This window comes from Camponotus floridanus, unplaced genomic scaffold (genome assembly GCF_003227725.1).
Source record: "Camponotus floridanus strain SB8 unplaced genomic scaffold, Cflo_v7.5 scaffold23, whole genome shotgun sequence".
Lineage (NCBI taxonomy): Eukaryota > Metazoa > Arthropoda > Insecta > Hymenoptera > Formicidae > Camponotus > Camponotus floridanus.
The window spans coordinates 149,076-165,276 of NW_020229359.1; positions in this window are offsets into that span (position 1 = coordinate 149,076).

Below are 16,201 nucleotides of genomic sequence, written 5' to 3' on the forward strand. Positions count from 1 at the left end.
TTCACAAGATTTTATAGACAGAAGTTAGAGAAAAATAAAGATTCCGAAGAGTTGTTCAAAAAATTCACAGATTCTGTTTAAGAAGGAGAGTTTGTCTATTAATATAAAAAGGAATTATCTTTTCTATCAAACATTATATACATGTTTGTGTGTTCACATAATTGATAATTTTTAATTATTCTTAATTGAGAAATATTCTTATGTAATAAAAAATTTGTGAGAAAATATCTTCGCATAAATTTCGAGCATAAAGTTCTCGATTAATATATTAATTAATAAGATTTAATAACTTTTCGAGTATCGTTTCACAGACCCCATCTTTGCCGACTGCCTCGGATGAAAGTAACTCGTTATTTTGAATCCCGGCGCGAGCGAACACTGTTCTTACATTCTGTAACACCGATCGAGTTTGTTACATCATAGTAATAATCAACCGGTTGACAATTCGTCCAAGATAGCATACAAGATTTGTCGAATCGACGATATGAAGAATATTTAAAATCCGTCGAACAAAAAAGCAAAAATGATTATTCGGCAGATCGTTTCAAGAATGTCTCTATTTACATCTGAACTCTATTTACATCTGAATTTTTTAGAAATCGTCGAACTAATAAATGACGTTTTATTATTCGCGATTCGGGGAAATTCGCGTCCACGAGGTTTTCGCAAAATGTGCCTCTTGCGCATATGATTTTGCAGATGTATTTTATAGAGAAATATTTAATAAAGGAGAATCGTGTGTGTGAAAGGTGCACGAGGGCGTGGTCGACCATTCACGGTTGACCACTGGCCCAGTGGGTCCAGTTTACGGTCGAGCGATTGCGACATCATCGTATCGACAACGACGGCCAACTGGTTCGACCACTGGCGATTATTCGATATCCGCCAGCCTCGTTCTCGTAATTTTCTGACTTTGTGCAACTCGCCCCGTTCCCTCGTCCTTTCAACTGAAAACCGAGCTCGCTTGTGCAAACTTCAAGTCTCTGCCTTATTATAGTCTTCGCGAGCACTTGGAAAAATTCGCAAAAATCGCGAAAACGAAGAGAAGGGATGTAAGCGGGAAATTTTACCAATATATCGATATATCGAGATAAAATTTTTTATAATTAAAATTTTTTATAAATTGTATTACAAAAATTGTTTGAGTCAACAAATGTCATAAATTTAAATTCAATTAAATTTATTATCTTAGGAAGTTTTTATCTTGCAAGTGATTCTTGATCTTTAGGTTTTTTTTCTTTCACAAAATTTTTACACTCCTCTGGCGTAGAATTATTATATCGCTGTGCGAACGTATTTACGTCTTTAATGCTGTGCTTTGAATAGCATATCATGTAGATATTTATATCGCTCATTATAAGTTTACAGATTGCAAAATTAGAATCTGGAGTCGCGAGTATCATCGAACGTTACCGATACGATTCGTTTCGTAACCGATTAGTTTTAACAAGATTGCATCGCACGTCGTTCACATTTATCAACCGTGAGTTATAAACCGCAAATTCTAAATAAGAATTGCGACACACTGTAAAAAAAAAATCGTAGGAAAAAAAAGAAATCAAATACTTTTGCGTTTTGTTTATTAAAGTAAATGTATTATCATACTTAAGCACCGACTCTCGCGAAGGTAAAAGAGAGAGTTAAATTTCGATTCGTCGCGATATCTAGAAATCGGCAAAGTTGATTAACACATGTACAGGGTGTACTAAAATTATCGGATGCCTTTTTAATGATAGATTTTTTTCTTCGTGAAAATGTCGAGAAAAGTTATCATTTCTTACAATTTTTTTCCATTATATATCATTCTAAGTGTCTTGAACTAAATGTTTCTTAAAGTAAATCTCATCCGAAAATAAATAAAAAAATATAGTTTTGTTAATATTTTAATTCGAAAGTTTACGAAAGAGTCGAAAAATTTTTCTTTTTTAATCCCTCATAATTTAGAAATTATTGATATTTCAATATTGATATTTCAAAATTTTTATTAGGGAGAAATTGTCTACAAATCGATTAAACTTCTGCTATTAAAGAACATTCGGTGATTTTGAGACACCCCGTATAAACTTAATGTCGCTCGATTTCAATGACGCATTCCCGACTCTGAATGCCAGACAAATGTCAGTTGCCGCGCTTGTTTCGGAAAAAAATCTGAGATAGCGAGATAACTATGTAATTCGCATAACAGATTCTGTGCGCGCAACGATATGCGTGTATCTCTAGCGATCGATCAGAGGAGCATCGACCGTTGCGAATACTTTAAATCCTTAGAGCTCGAATGCAAATACGCTGCTCTCTCAGTCTCTCTAAATCACAAATTATTTCATCGGCTTGTTTATCGTGATAAATATCGGTTTATTCCTCAGCTGTTTTCTTATCTAAATATTATCTCAACTTACTTGCATTCGATTAAGGTATAATCGTAAGATATAATCAAAGTGTGCTCGAAATATCTTTTTCTTCTTCCAACAAGTAATTGCTAACAGATTTATATTCTCAGATAAGATGTGATAAAAAAATAGTAAATTAATATTATTCTCGATATGATATTATAACTTCATTATCTTAGATTTATGCATTATTGAAAAAATTCCATAAAAATTTCTCACGCAAAATTTTTTTTTAAATATAATTTCGATTAGAATTCTTAAATTCATTCCAAATTCATATATCGTATTACGAAGTCCTGTATTAATCCATATCGGTTTTTCGATTTAGAATTGAAACAAAAATAGTATGTAAATTTGCATCCTTTTTGGTTAAATAATATCAATATTTTTATGGAAGCGGGGGTAGAAATCTAATTTTTATATCAAGAACTATTGAATTCTTACGATAGAATAATAAAAAAAATAAAATAAAAGTATATAATAATTTCTTTATTTATATTCAGCATATGTGCGGTGTATCAAGTTTCTCATATGTAAATTTCTTTACCACATTGTATACGAAGCCTACAAAACACGATTACTAAAAATAAAAAATTTATTTTCATCATTTAAAACCTAAAATATTTTCGTTTAAAATCTGATTTCATCTCCACAAGGGAGATAAAATTCGAGTGTGTGTCATTCGGAATACTTAATTAATTTCTTGCGTCGATTTGATTAAACCAGAAAAAAAATAAATATATCGCTATAATTCCATATCGTACATTTTTACCTATATAGAGAGACAAAGCGTTAAATAGTTTCCTAAATTGTAATGTGAAATAAAAATCAGAAAAAAAGTTGTGAGAAGACATTGGAGAAAGCAACTGGAGATGCGAACTGAATTTTTACAAATTTCCTAAACCCGGAATTTCATAGTTCTTTTGAGAAATCTGTGATTGTACGATTCAAATCAAATTCCTTTCTACGCGAGATTATTGACAGAAACGTGACTACTTTTACACTGATTACATAAATACAGTGAAGCAAAAAATGGGTTATCGTGAGAGAAATCATTTCCGATTCTTTTTTTTTCAGCTCCTCGCGTCGATTCGCTATTTCGAATACATATAACATTATTGAAGCGAACTATCTCTGGATGCACCGTCAACGCAACTCATACAGCGATGTATATACCCGGAAACATACAAATATCACCATTCCGAATACAGGACAGGTTGCATAAGAGAGTACGCGATAGCGGCTAATAATCGCGAAACGCCGCCGCGACTCCAAGTTATTTCACGCTCCGTCGAATCGCGCGCTTTATTATGACGAAGAATACGCTTTTGCGCTTTACGGTTAATAATTTTTACGATCGACCGCGTGCCGAATCCTCCTCAGTGCTAAATGTGTGTGTCGCGCATTCGATCAAAATAATCTAAACGTCAAAATTTCGCACCTCCCGTCCTCACCCAGCCGCGTCGAGTCCTTCACCTTGAAATGATTCTTTCGAACGAGCCAATGTTAAAATGACGTTCATGTTCTAAAGGTCGAAATGATCGAACGAAAGGATCTTTCCATGAAATTTCGACGTAATTTGCTTAAATTCTCGAAATCGATCCGGATCCTTGACCGATATTTTTGCAAACTATAAACATACCTGTGTAAATATACATGGTGTTTCTTAATAAGTGCGAAAACTTTTAGATGATTCTTTGTCGAAAATTATATATAACGAGAGGTTTCTCATATAAACATATAAACTCCTTCCTGTAGAGTTACACTTCTCCAAAAATGGGATAAAAATTAAATTTTTATTTTTTAGATTCTTAGGTTTTTATTATAATTTTATTTTTGTTCCAATTTTTTCAACATTTACTCTAATTTTATTTTTATTTTATAATTTAACTTCTCGTAATTCGAAGCCTATGTTATTTAGCATCGTGATATGCATAACGTATTTTATCGTGATATGCATAACGTATTTTATTTTTTCTTTTTGAAAACTACTGATTTTATGAAAAAAATAAAACAAATAAAAAAGTTTTAAATAAATCAAACTTTTTAATGCATATTTTTAGATGATCATATTCCTGCCTATTAAAAAGTCCTAATAAAAAGTTTAATAGAGGTTGTCAGTTTCATTAGAACAAAACGGGAGACTGAAAAAATATTAATGAATAACCTTTTTACTAGTATAAAATATTCATCTAATTTTATTTCTTTAACTTGTTCTAAATTCGAGAAAAAAATTTAATTTTTGCCTCCATTTTTGGAAGTGCAACTCCACTGAAAGAGAGATGTAGGAGTATATGTTTAATAAATGCAAAACTTCTCGCACTTATTAAGAAACATTCTGTATATATTTATATACATGTCGCGTATATGTACGATACGAAAATGTATTTGACCATTTTATAATCTCTTTCTCTCTCTGTTTACGAATCGAATTGCTGGATACGTCTCTCGCATAATCGAGGAGAAACTGGTCGTTTCTGGCGAGTGAAACGCGCGTAAGCGGAGCCTATTGAAATTCGGTTCATCTCGCGAAAAGAAAGGACATGAGCGTCGATACCAGCCAGGTATAATTATTCGCGCGGCGACGCGATAAATGTTGAATTTGCTGCGACGCAAAAATATGTCAAAACGCAAATAAATGATGAACGCTCGTAGAATAAACATTCACTTCGATAACAGATGATACTTGTTTTAAGCATCGTAGCGTTAACGAAAAACAAGATGTGTTTTACGAGACGAAAGATCGTATCTAGCGAGGTGCAAAGTCAGGTACACATGGCGTATAAAAGATTGCAAAGCGAGAGAATATTGTATTTTTTTATTATTACAGCAATGCTGGAATTACTTTCATCATGTTGAATAATATTCTCGTCGCGTGTGCGTTCGCTTAAACTTTGTTGCAAAACCTCCCATTACATTTCCATGACATTAGATATCGAACGCAACACCGATAACAATTACAAGCACGCGCACGGTATCAATATGCGAGACTCGAGACTTTACAACGGCTAATCGTCAAGTCGATGACAATTAAGTAACGCGTATAGTGTAAGAGTATGTTTGTACTTGCTGTTAGTTTTATCACAGAAACGAAGAGCGAATAATCAAGCGATTTTGCGGTAAGAACAACGAAATAATCATGTAAAATACAGTATCACGAATAATTCCTTGCCTACTCAAATACGATTTTCTTCGTAATAAATTGTAATGTATTAACAAACGATTAATATGCACTTGTATAAAGATAACGATTGCGAATAATTTACAATCTGCACACGGAACAATGAATATGTAATTTGTTTGTCTTCAGTTGTGTTATTTATTTTGTCACTGAGATAATAAAGAAAAAATATCGCACGTTGCTATCAGTCTTTTCGTTAATTATACTTCTCTTGCGTAAATTGGAATAGTCAGTTTGCGAAAATAATTTCAATGATAATGTACAAAATTTGATGTTAATTTTTCCTAAAATAAATAGATTTTGAATTTATTTTGAAATAAAAAGAAATTTTTCCTAAAATAAATAGATTTTGAATTTATTTTGAAATAAAAAGAAATTTTTCCTAAAATAAATAGATTCCGAATTTATTTTGAAATAAAAAGAAATTTTTCCTAAAATAAATAGATTCCGAATTTATTTTGAAATGAAAAGAAATTTTTCCTAAAATAAATAAATTCCGAATTTATTTTGAAATAAAAATAAATTCGATTGGAGGCGACGCAGACGAAATGAATATCTTTCTTATATAGGGTGAATGTAAACCGATGTTTTAGCGATTATGCGGGCTGTCCAAAAGAAGGAGGAGAAACGTATACCTTCTGTATAGCTATAGATACGGGCCAATTATTTTTTGGAACGCACAACGACACGGACGCCCGTATATAGGTACTCGCTGATCGAGAGCGAGGTCGAGATAAGCTGGAACAAGTGTGTGCAACGAAAGAAAAGCGAGGCGCGGATAATGAGGCACGCTTTTCCACGCGTGGTTTATTAACGTAATCCCGAGTCAATTATCGCGTTCGATGTCTAATAACAACGTAATGTTTATCACGAGAAAGAGAAAGAGAGGAAGAGAGATAGAGAGAGAGATGGAAGAAAGTGAAAGAAAAACATTCATGGCCATTTTTGATAGATTATTTAGATGAAGAACCTCAATGATTGCGCGATTTATCTTATCTCCAAAATTAAAAAAAAAATACACACGATATTGATTTGATATCGATGGAATCGATCGCGCGTAACTACTTTCTTGACGTGCATCGGTGGGTTTATCGAAAGCGCAAGTTACGATCGAGGAAAAGCATTGGGGTAACTTTAGAACCTCGGTCGTGCCTCTCGAGTTCGATACGCTCGAGAAAAGATTGCATTTAATCGCGTGATATCGAGTGAAACGCCCGAACGAGAAACAATAGTTTAAATCGGCTTTAAGTAAGATTAGACTCTTGAGATCTGTCGAGTATATCGAGTTGCGACGAGCAAATGGAATCGCGATTATACGGACAATACACATCATCTTTGCCGAGATTAATCATAATTACTGTGAGATATTAATCTACTATATCTTTCGAACGCGCGGCAAAACTGATGATTCAAAATGATTTTGCGTACAAATTTTTGCGGGCGCAATCATTCACGCACGAAAGCTTTTGCGAAATGAGTCCAGCTTTATCAGTGCATACGGACAGATTACCTCTGACCCCGATTACTCCCTATCATTCACCTTTCGGTTGTATAAAAGTTGTCGCAAAATAAACCAGTCGTTTCACAAGAGAAGATATAAATATTGAAAGAGAAATGTATCTTTATAGGAAGGAAAGTTTTATATCTTATTTATTATTTAGCATATTAAAATTGTCCTTCTTGAAAAAAAATTTTATAAATAATTTATGAGATTTTTAATGATACTCATTTTCAAGTTTAATGTGGTGCTTTAAAAACAAAAAGCGAAAATATATTATATATAAATAAATATGTCTCTTTTTTTAGAGACTAATAAATAAATATGTCCAATAAATATAAATATGTCTTTAAAGAAACATATTTATTTATCGGCGATGGAAGAGAGCGAGACTACCTATAAAAAAAAAACAAAGATATAAAAGAAAAAAAACCTGTCGAAATCTTTTCTTGGACAAACAAGATGTCAAATAAGATGTTTCCGCGTGAATCGATATAATGGTAGTGATACAGTTTTCTCGATAGGACTTATTTTTTTCGTAAATTTATTCATTGAATTCGATCCCGTTTTACGACGACCAATTTAATTAGGATCGAAACATTTCTCGGCGAATATATTTTTTTTTTCGCGGAGCGCCGAAGCGAATCGAGTAGAGAGTTTCTAACGAGTTTCACCGATCGGCGCGCGAGAAAGATTTATATCTCGAGTATCTTTCTCGGAGCATTATGACGTGCGCGAGAGAACGTTAGACGAGACAGTGATAAAAAAGTTGGACGATCGATGGGCCGATCGTGCGTTTCGCGACTAGCTAGTTTCGCGAATGAACTTATCAAGATCCACTGGAGCGAAACGTTGTATCGTCGATCATTATCCACCCCGTAATCGCCGATCAAGAGGTTAATGGAACGGAGATTTAGCAACTCTGGATAAGGAGTCAAAGAGTTTCGAGAGTCGGCCCGATCTCCATCTTTCGCGATAATCAAGGATACAGGCAGAAAGAGAGAGAGAAAAAGAAAGAAAGAGAGAGAGAGAGAGAGAAGGGAAAGGTCGAGAAAGAGAGACAATTGTTTTTATTTTATTTTTTTTTTAAACTCCATTTCTTAGAATGAGCAAAAAGGGGACTTGTTTTGGCGGATGTTGATAATTCATCGAGATATTTTCTGTTGACTGAATGAGTTTGCCGATGCAGCGCACTTGTGTAGCTGCAGATCGCATTAAGACATCGTCCCATATCTGTTGTATGTATCGCTTGGCTGCCAAATATTTGCCTCGTCTCTCTCTCTCCCCCTCTCTCTCTCTTTCTCTCGCCGGTCGCGCACGTGTGTAAATACGTACAGATGCGCGGGTGTGTGTTAACAAGTGTGTCGTAATCGACAAGGTCGCGCCGTGAAACGCTGACGTTGACGTCGCTCTTTTTAACGACGACGACGGCGAGGGAGGAAGAAGGTGCGCGGTCCAGGAAGACCAATCGACGTGCGTAACGTATTGTTTTATGATGTGTTTTAATGCATCGTGTTCTCCCACCTTGCGCGTCTCGCGACATCGGAGGATAGTCGAATCCTCTTATGCAATTTTCGCTCGTATTCACAGGTCTCTTGTAGATTCCGGTTCGATCTTTATGATTCCAGTCTGCTCCGATGTGTCGCAAAAAAATATTTATGCCGAGACCTCGCGTCGACTCGAAAGACCGATTCCAAAACCGTCTCTTTATATGTAGAAAAAAATTCATACACACGTATAAACTTATTTTTATTAAGAAAGATTTATTAAGAAAGAGAGAAAAGATTTACACAATTGTTTACTGTCAAATATTTTTTTTTTTTTTTCAGAAAAATCTTTGTTTGTCACAGTATTTGAAAAAGAGAGAATTACATATATTTTCGACTGGATTATATTATCTCTTCAAAGTATTTCGTTACTTGAAATTTTTAAGTGTGTTTTCATTTACACATCTTTCATAAATAATATTTTTTCGAAGAAAAGTATATATTTCGAAAAGTAAAGCTTTTTGAGAACAAAGGAGATTGTATTGAAATCTTCCTCTCTTGATGTTTTCTTAAAAAAAAAAAAATGTTACGTTAGCAAAATTTACGGAATTATATTTTAATTTCATCAGTTTATCTTCTTTAGATAGATTTTGAAATAAGAATTGTCTTTCAATATATTTTGCGATATAAAAATGACAAAAAATAATCTTAACGAATGATTACATATACACAACATAAAGTTGTCAGTCAGTCTGTTTTTTCTCAAAATCGTGAAAATTAATATAAAAAATTATATATAAAAAAGTATACGCGAAAAGATATCGATATTTCGTTATGATATTTCCTGCATGCTTTAGCACACACACGTGTTAGAAAACGGAGTAAAAAAATTAAGTACACAAAGAAAAATACCATTTTACTGCCAAGAAAAGTGATTACTCAGTTTATTTTTTTTTTACGTAATATTTGTTTTTCAACAAAGAATATATTCTTGATAATAGTCTTAAAATATATTCGTCACAAATGTTGGAAAATCTCACTATCATGTACTCGAAAGAAGAATTTATTTTCTCTTCAAGAATATTGTAAAATTGTATGTGTACACAGAAAAAAAATAAGTGTCAAATCAAAACTTATATACTTAAATTAACGTGTTCATTGTTTCATGTATACGCAACAATTTATAATCTTCTTAGAAAAATTTAATAATTTTAAATTTCAACAATATTATAGTCTTATTTTAATATTATAATTGTCATCTCAAGAATATATAATTATTTAATTCTACTTTAAGAAAATTATAATCTTTGATTTAAAAATGTTATTTTCTATCTAACATTATTTCTTTTCCATTCAAGAAAATTAAATCTTAAATCATAAGAATATATTTTTCTTGATTGAACTATATAAAATGACTTCCTTCAAGTAATCAATTATTCAAGCAATTATATTTTTCTTTAATTAACGCAATATATCTCATTTCAAGATTTCCATGGTAAAACTAAATATATTTTCGAAACAAGAATGTCCTCTTTTTCTGTGTATCAAAAAAAAATCAAACTTATTTTACGTCAATTCTATGTAGTAAGTAAACTAAATTTTTGTTTCAATTTAATGTTCTTGAACTAAAACATCGCACTTACTAAAATTCAGAATATATTCCATTAAATTTAATGCTTGTGGTAAACTCGTGATATATTTGCGGATATACAAACTTATGATATACTTAAATTAAAATAAATAATAAATTCACTCGAATACGGTATACATTTTTCTCTGTGTATATATATCACACGCAATTGCAAACTTCTTATAAATATTCCCATTCCGAGTACTGCCAGTGCACGACGTAGGAGTCACTTTCCCTCGCTTTCGTCGATTTCATAACGCGGCAACGAACCGTCGACCGTCTCTTTATTTGACGCACACGTCGCGCAAGATCGCTATTATCCCGTCGAATAATTGACCGCGCGAGACGCTCGCGGAACAAAAGCGGAGAACCGTATGTATAGAGTATATTTAGAGCCGCTCTTCGGCCTCGTTGTTCGCGGATCCATCGCGCGTTTGTCGGTCGTAATTTTCTTGCCCGCGACGGCCTATCGAGGGGGAAGGGGAGAGAGAGGGAAGGGGTCGCGCATACATCCAAGAGATTCTCGGGGCTAACTGTAAAATGACGGTTCCGCTACGCTCTGCGCAAAAAAGAGCACGTCTCGGTGTCTCGGTGGCAGGCCTCACCAAGGTGATTGCACGGCCTTGTGTCACGTGTGCGTCCATTAATGTCGCGCACGTATGTAGGGTATGTAGAGTACCCGCGCGCGCGCGCGCGCGCGCAGAAACGCACACGCGCGCGCGTGCCCGACACATGTCGAGCGCATCTCTCACGCTCGCGAGATCGTTCTCCTCACGTGCGGCATTCCTTTCATTACCGCCTCCTTTTATTCCGCCGCGGTTCGGGAGAGCCGCTTTAGAAAGGATTGCGCGTTCAAAGGTTTGCCGCGGCTCTAACTCGAGTAACCATACTCGGAGTGATCGAGAATCGATGGAGAAGCGCGATACCTCGCACGATTTAAAGACCATCCTTTTCGTCGAATCGGAGAGATAATTTTCAGGATACACGAGCATCGAATTTCGAGCAGGCTTTTCACTCCATCGCGCTTCCTCTCTCGTTAGAAGAACGACGATTAAAGCCACGTGCGAAGTAAGACACCCGTTAGATTCGCGCGTTCTTACGCGAGGCCTAGTTTTCAGACTCCCACCCACGATAGCCTCGAGGAAAGCAGATTCCAGAAGAGAACACGTATACCGTAACCGACCTGTTCTATCGTTTTACGTCTATCTACGATCTGCAGGGCACACAGCGTGAAATTTACCCAATTTAGAGTGGTAAAAATATTTTATTTTATCCAATATTGCACGTAAAAGAGAAAATAGATAAAGATGAATCTCAACGATACCGTATTAATCCAATGACTAATTGTATCGTCCATTTTTCTCGAGTTTCTCAAAAGGGCGCGAAAAAAGCAACACATTTACACAATTAAAGCGATCCGACATGAAGCGAAAACCGCTGTATCCGTACCGTTAGTAACAGTAAAACAGTAAGACCCGTTATTCACTCTTACTTGCAATCATTCTACGATTCGATCGTTTTGTCCGTCGCTTTCGCAACGCAGAAACCGCCGGTGCCAGGACGAAAGATGCCTGGCGGGTCTCCGAGAGTCTCTCTCTCTCTCTCTCTTTTCTCTTTCTCTCTCTTTCTCGGTACCAAAAAATTCAATTACGCGACCGATCTCTCAAATCGACCTGGATCGGATCGAGTATCCTGAGCCCGGGAGCCCCGGGATGTGTCTTTAATGCCGCGAGAAAGGCGCGGAGAAAGTGCACCTACTGCGCTCGATCGCTCTGCGATTTAGAAATCGTGCGAGAGCGGACTTGGAGCGATTTCAACGTCGCGGATCGCGCGCGATTACGGCGCGATCGTTGAATGAAGGGAAGAAAGGGAAAAAAAGAAGCAGAGGAATTCAGCGACGAAGCGAACGGAAGAGCTGTTGATGTACCTCGTTTATGAAGAACGTCGTACGTTTAGTTTTTCGTGCGCGCGACGTGACGGCAAATTATCTATCGTACAAGGTATCCTACTGGGTATTGTATGCAGAAAAAAATGTATACTGTATTCGAGTGAATATTATTTATTTTATTTTAAGTATATCATCAATTTGTATATATCATATAAATATATCATAAGTTTATCACAAGCATTAAATTTAATTGAATATATTCTGAATTTTAGTAAGTGCGGTTTTTAGTCAAGAATATTAAATTAAAACAAAAATTTGGTTTGCTTACTGCATAGAATTGACGTAAAATAAATTTGATTTTTCTTTGATACAATTTTACGATATTTTTGAAGAGAAAATAAATTCTTCTTTTGAGTACATAATAATGAGATTTTCTAACACTTGTGACGAGTATATTTTAAGACTATTATCAAGAATGTATTCTTTGTTGAAGAAATCTATTACTTAAAAAGAGAAAGATAAACTGAGTAATCGCTTTTCTTGGCAGTAGAATGATATTTTTCTCTGTGTACGCGCAGCAATACAGGATGCTTCATAAAAGACAATCTCCATTATGGAGAAACTTTTTCTTGATTAAATATATATATATATATATATATATATATATATATATATTCGATCTTGTTTTATGTGGTTGCGCAACCATATGAGAGCGCAAAGTTTTATCGGTGCGTGTTATAATGGATCCGCAGGGGATTGGATATCGAGTAAAAATAAAATGAGAGGAGAGAAAACGTCGTTCAAGCTGGATTTCTTAAAACATTGATAGAAACTTTCGATAAAACCATCTTACAATGCGTGTTTTAAGATTATTTTTATTATTTTTAAGATTATTTTATTGATATATTTGTCATTCTAAAGATTTTTTCGGTCAACTGTCAAACTGTCAAAATGTCAAAATTTTTCGTTTTGCTCGTTGTAAAGTGTCCTGTATATCAGATGTGTTTTAATGATTTTTATTAAACGTGTTTTAATTATTTTTAAGATTATTTTATTAATATATTTGTTATTCTAAAGACTCTTCTTTTTTCGGCGTCAGCTGTCAAACTGTCAAAATGTCAAAATTTTTCATTTGGCTCGTTGTAAAGCGTCTTGTATAATCGCATCTTCAGTTTGAGAGATAAGAAAGACGAAAGATGCGTTATCCGGAATGGCACAGACACAGTCGTTCGCACTCTTATCGTCTCTAGGACGATAAAAATTTTATAGAAGTATTTCTTTTTATGAAAGTCGTGCAGCGCCTGGCGATAAAATTCGCGATTCGCTTCACGACCGACAGATAGAGGCGTAACTCTTGGTCGCACGATTTTCAAATTGCTCATTAAAATCCTCCTCCTGTATCTTTATGGGCGATCGAACAGAATATTTTTATCCCTTCTAAAATGGGCGAGTTATACTTTACGTCGTGTCAACAGCGTTGAGAGACACGTGTTATAATAAAAAGAAATGCGAAAAAAATAAACGCTCGCGTGTGCAAACACACGCACACGCATAAATTCATATATGTGTAATTCGAGCGGCAGAGAGAGACGGAGAGTCGTTAGCCATTTCTTCACTATTAATTATATTCCCCGCCAAGGCAAAGGAGTTACATTCCAGACAGCCGCAAGCGTTGCACTTTTCCCGCGTCTCGATGTCGCTTTTACAAAACCAAACGAAATAAAACCGACTCGCGCCGGATGAATTCGGGAAAAGGAAATACCATATAACGCGGAAGAATTCGAATATTATCAGTAATGGGCATAATTAATTGCGGTAGAAAAATTTATGGGATCCTTCTTGTATTCTCGTATTTCACATTAAAAAATGAGATATCCTCCTCTTTATCGAAATTTATATTACAAGACATTTTCTTATCGAAGAAATTTCAAAATCAGAAGTTATGCCACGAAAGAGAGAGATAAGTTTGAGGCAAAATCCATTTAAAATTTTAAGAAATCTCTCTTCGCTTTTATGTCTGCTCACACAGAAAAAAAATAAGTGTCAAATCAAAACTTATATACTTAAATTAACGCGTTTATTGTTTCATATATACGCAACAATTTATAATCTTCTTAGAAAAATTTAATAATTTTAAATTTCAACAATATTATAATCTTATTTTAATATTATAATTGTCATCTCAAGAATATATAATTATTTAATTCTACTTTAAGAAAATTATAATCTTCGATTTAAAAATGTTATTTTCTATCTAACATTATTTCTTTTCCATTCAAGAAAATTAAATCTTAAATCGTAAGAATATATTTTTCTCGATTGAACTATATAAAATGGCTTCCTTCAAGTAAGCAATTATATTTTTCTTTAATTAACGCAATATAATCTCATTCCAAGATTTCCATGTTAGAACTAAATATATTTTCAAAACAAGAATATCCTTTTTTTCTGTGCACTTTTCGAAATAAATCGCTCGGAGACTTTGTATTAATTAATATCTTCGCTATCGACGATGATACCGTCCAAGTGTAAGAGAGCGCGTCTCTCTTTCTTCCAATCTCTCTCTCTCCCCCGAGATTTCGTAATTGGATAATATCGTTCCCGCGAAAGAAATCACCTCGCGGTTCGCGCAGGCTTTCCGGATCCAATTTTTCTGAATCGAAGTGAGAAAAATAGCGTCGCGCGCGCAGTAACACGCGTGCGCCAGCACCGTTCTCCGTTCGCTCGCCTTTACATCCGCGTTTGCGTGACCTTTCGCGTGAGCGTGCGAGCGGGGAAAAATTCCTGCGGACCGGAATACGTAAGTAGTCCAATTAACTCGCGGCAGGCTGGATTTCTCCGACAGCGGGCGAGGGGATGGGAGAGAGAGACAGAGAGAGAGGCGGACAAGACATACGCTAAAAATTAACACAGGCAATTTCGTTAATAACCGAGAGCGTAAACGCGCGATAACCGTTCGATACCGTAAAAATAGCAAGGATCAGGTCGGCGGAGGGAGGGGAAGGGAGCGATAAAGACGTCGTACGATTTATCGCACGAAAATATACGTCAATATTATCGTCCAAATGTCCGAGCCGGGCCTCATTTCGCACCGATTATTTTAATCGAGAGGCGAATCGAGCGAGTCGAGCACCGATGCGCCGATCGTCCCTCTCTCGGGTTCGTCGTTCGTCTCTCGACGACATTCTCGCGCCAGAATCCGGGTGAAAGGAGCATTTTCACGCTGACGCGCCGCGCAGCCAACACGTTGAAAATCCTCTGCGCGGCTGGATGGCGATTATTCTCGCGAACGATATCGCGAAAATCTCGGACGAGAGATTCCGAAGCGAGATCCGACACGACAAGATACTCTCTGATTTTACACTAATGAGATCGTAAGCTTATAGAGAGCAACTTTGAGATTTCTTTTGTCTCTCGCTCACTGGAGTCTAGCCAAGGTCGACCAAGCCAACTTAATTTACCGCCCGCGATACCAAGAAGCGATAAAATTCGTTAAACGAAAGGAGAATTCACGACTTCCTTCCTTTCTTTCTCCCCCTCCCCCCTACCTCCCTCCCTCCCCCCCTCATCATCTCGCTCCCGTCGCTGACTTCGACCTGGATCGTTTGAGAGAAATTCTGCCCGAGGCGAGGGCGGATTCCTGCCGATTTAATGGAGTTCTCATTCCTCCGTTTTCGGCCTCGCGTCGCATGTCGATTCGGCGATAATTTAAGGCCACGTACCGAGTGTCCGTGACGAATGATACGTATGATGTTGATTGGAGAATGAATTCGCTCTTTTGAATTTGAAGATTAAGCGAATCATTGTCTATCGTTCTCTTTAATCTACGTGTTTATTAAACACGTTGCAAGGTAACAGAACAAGAAGTAAATTTCTTATCGCGATATAAAGTAGCTGAAAACAATCTATTTTTTTTGCTGTATCACTTGACTGGTTACTCCATACATATCAATGACGTATCTAAAACGATATCGTAATACGCTAATCGATAAAACAGATTATTTTGAAATGGAAAGTTCTCGATAGTTCGTTAAGAACTCTGTCGGGTTGCCGTGAGACGTATAAACCGCATATAAAGCGCAAACCGAGGAAACCGGTCTTTTATAACCGCATTCAAGTTAAATAAGATC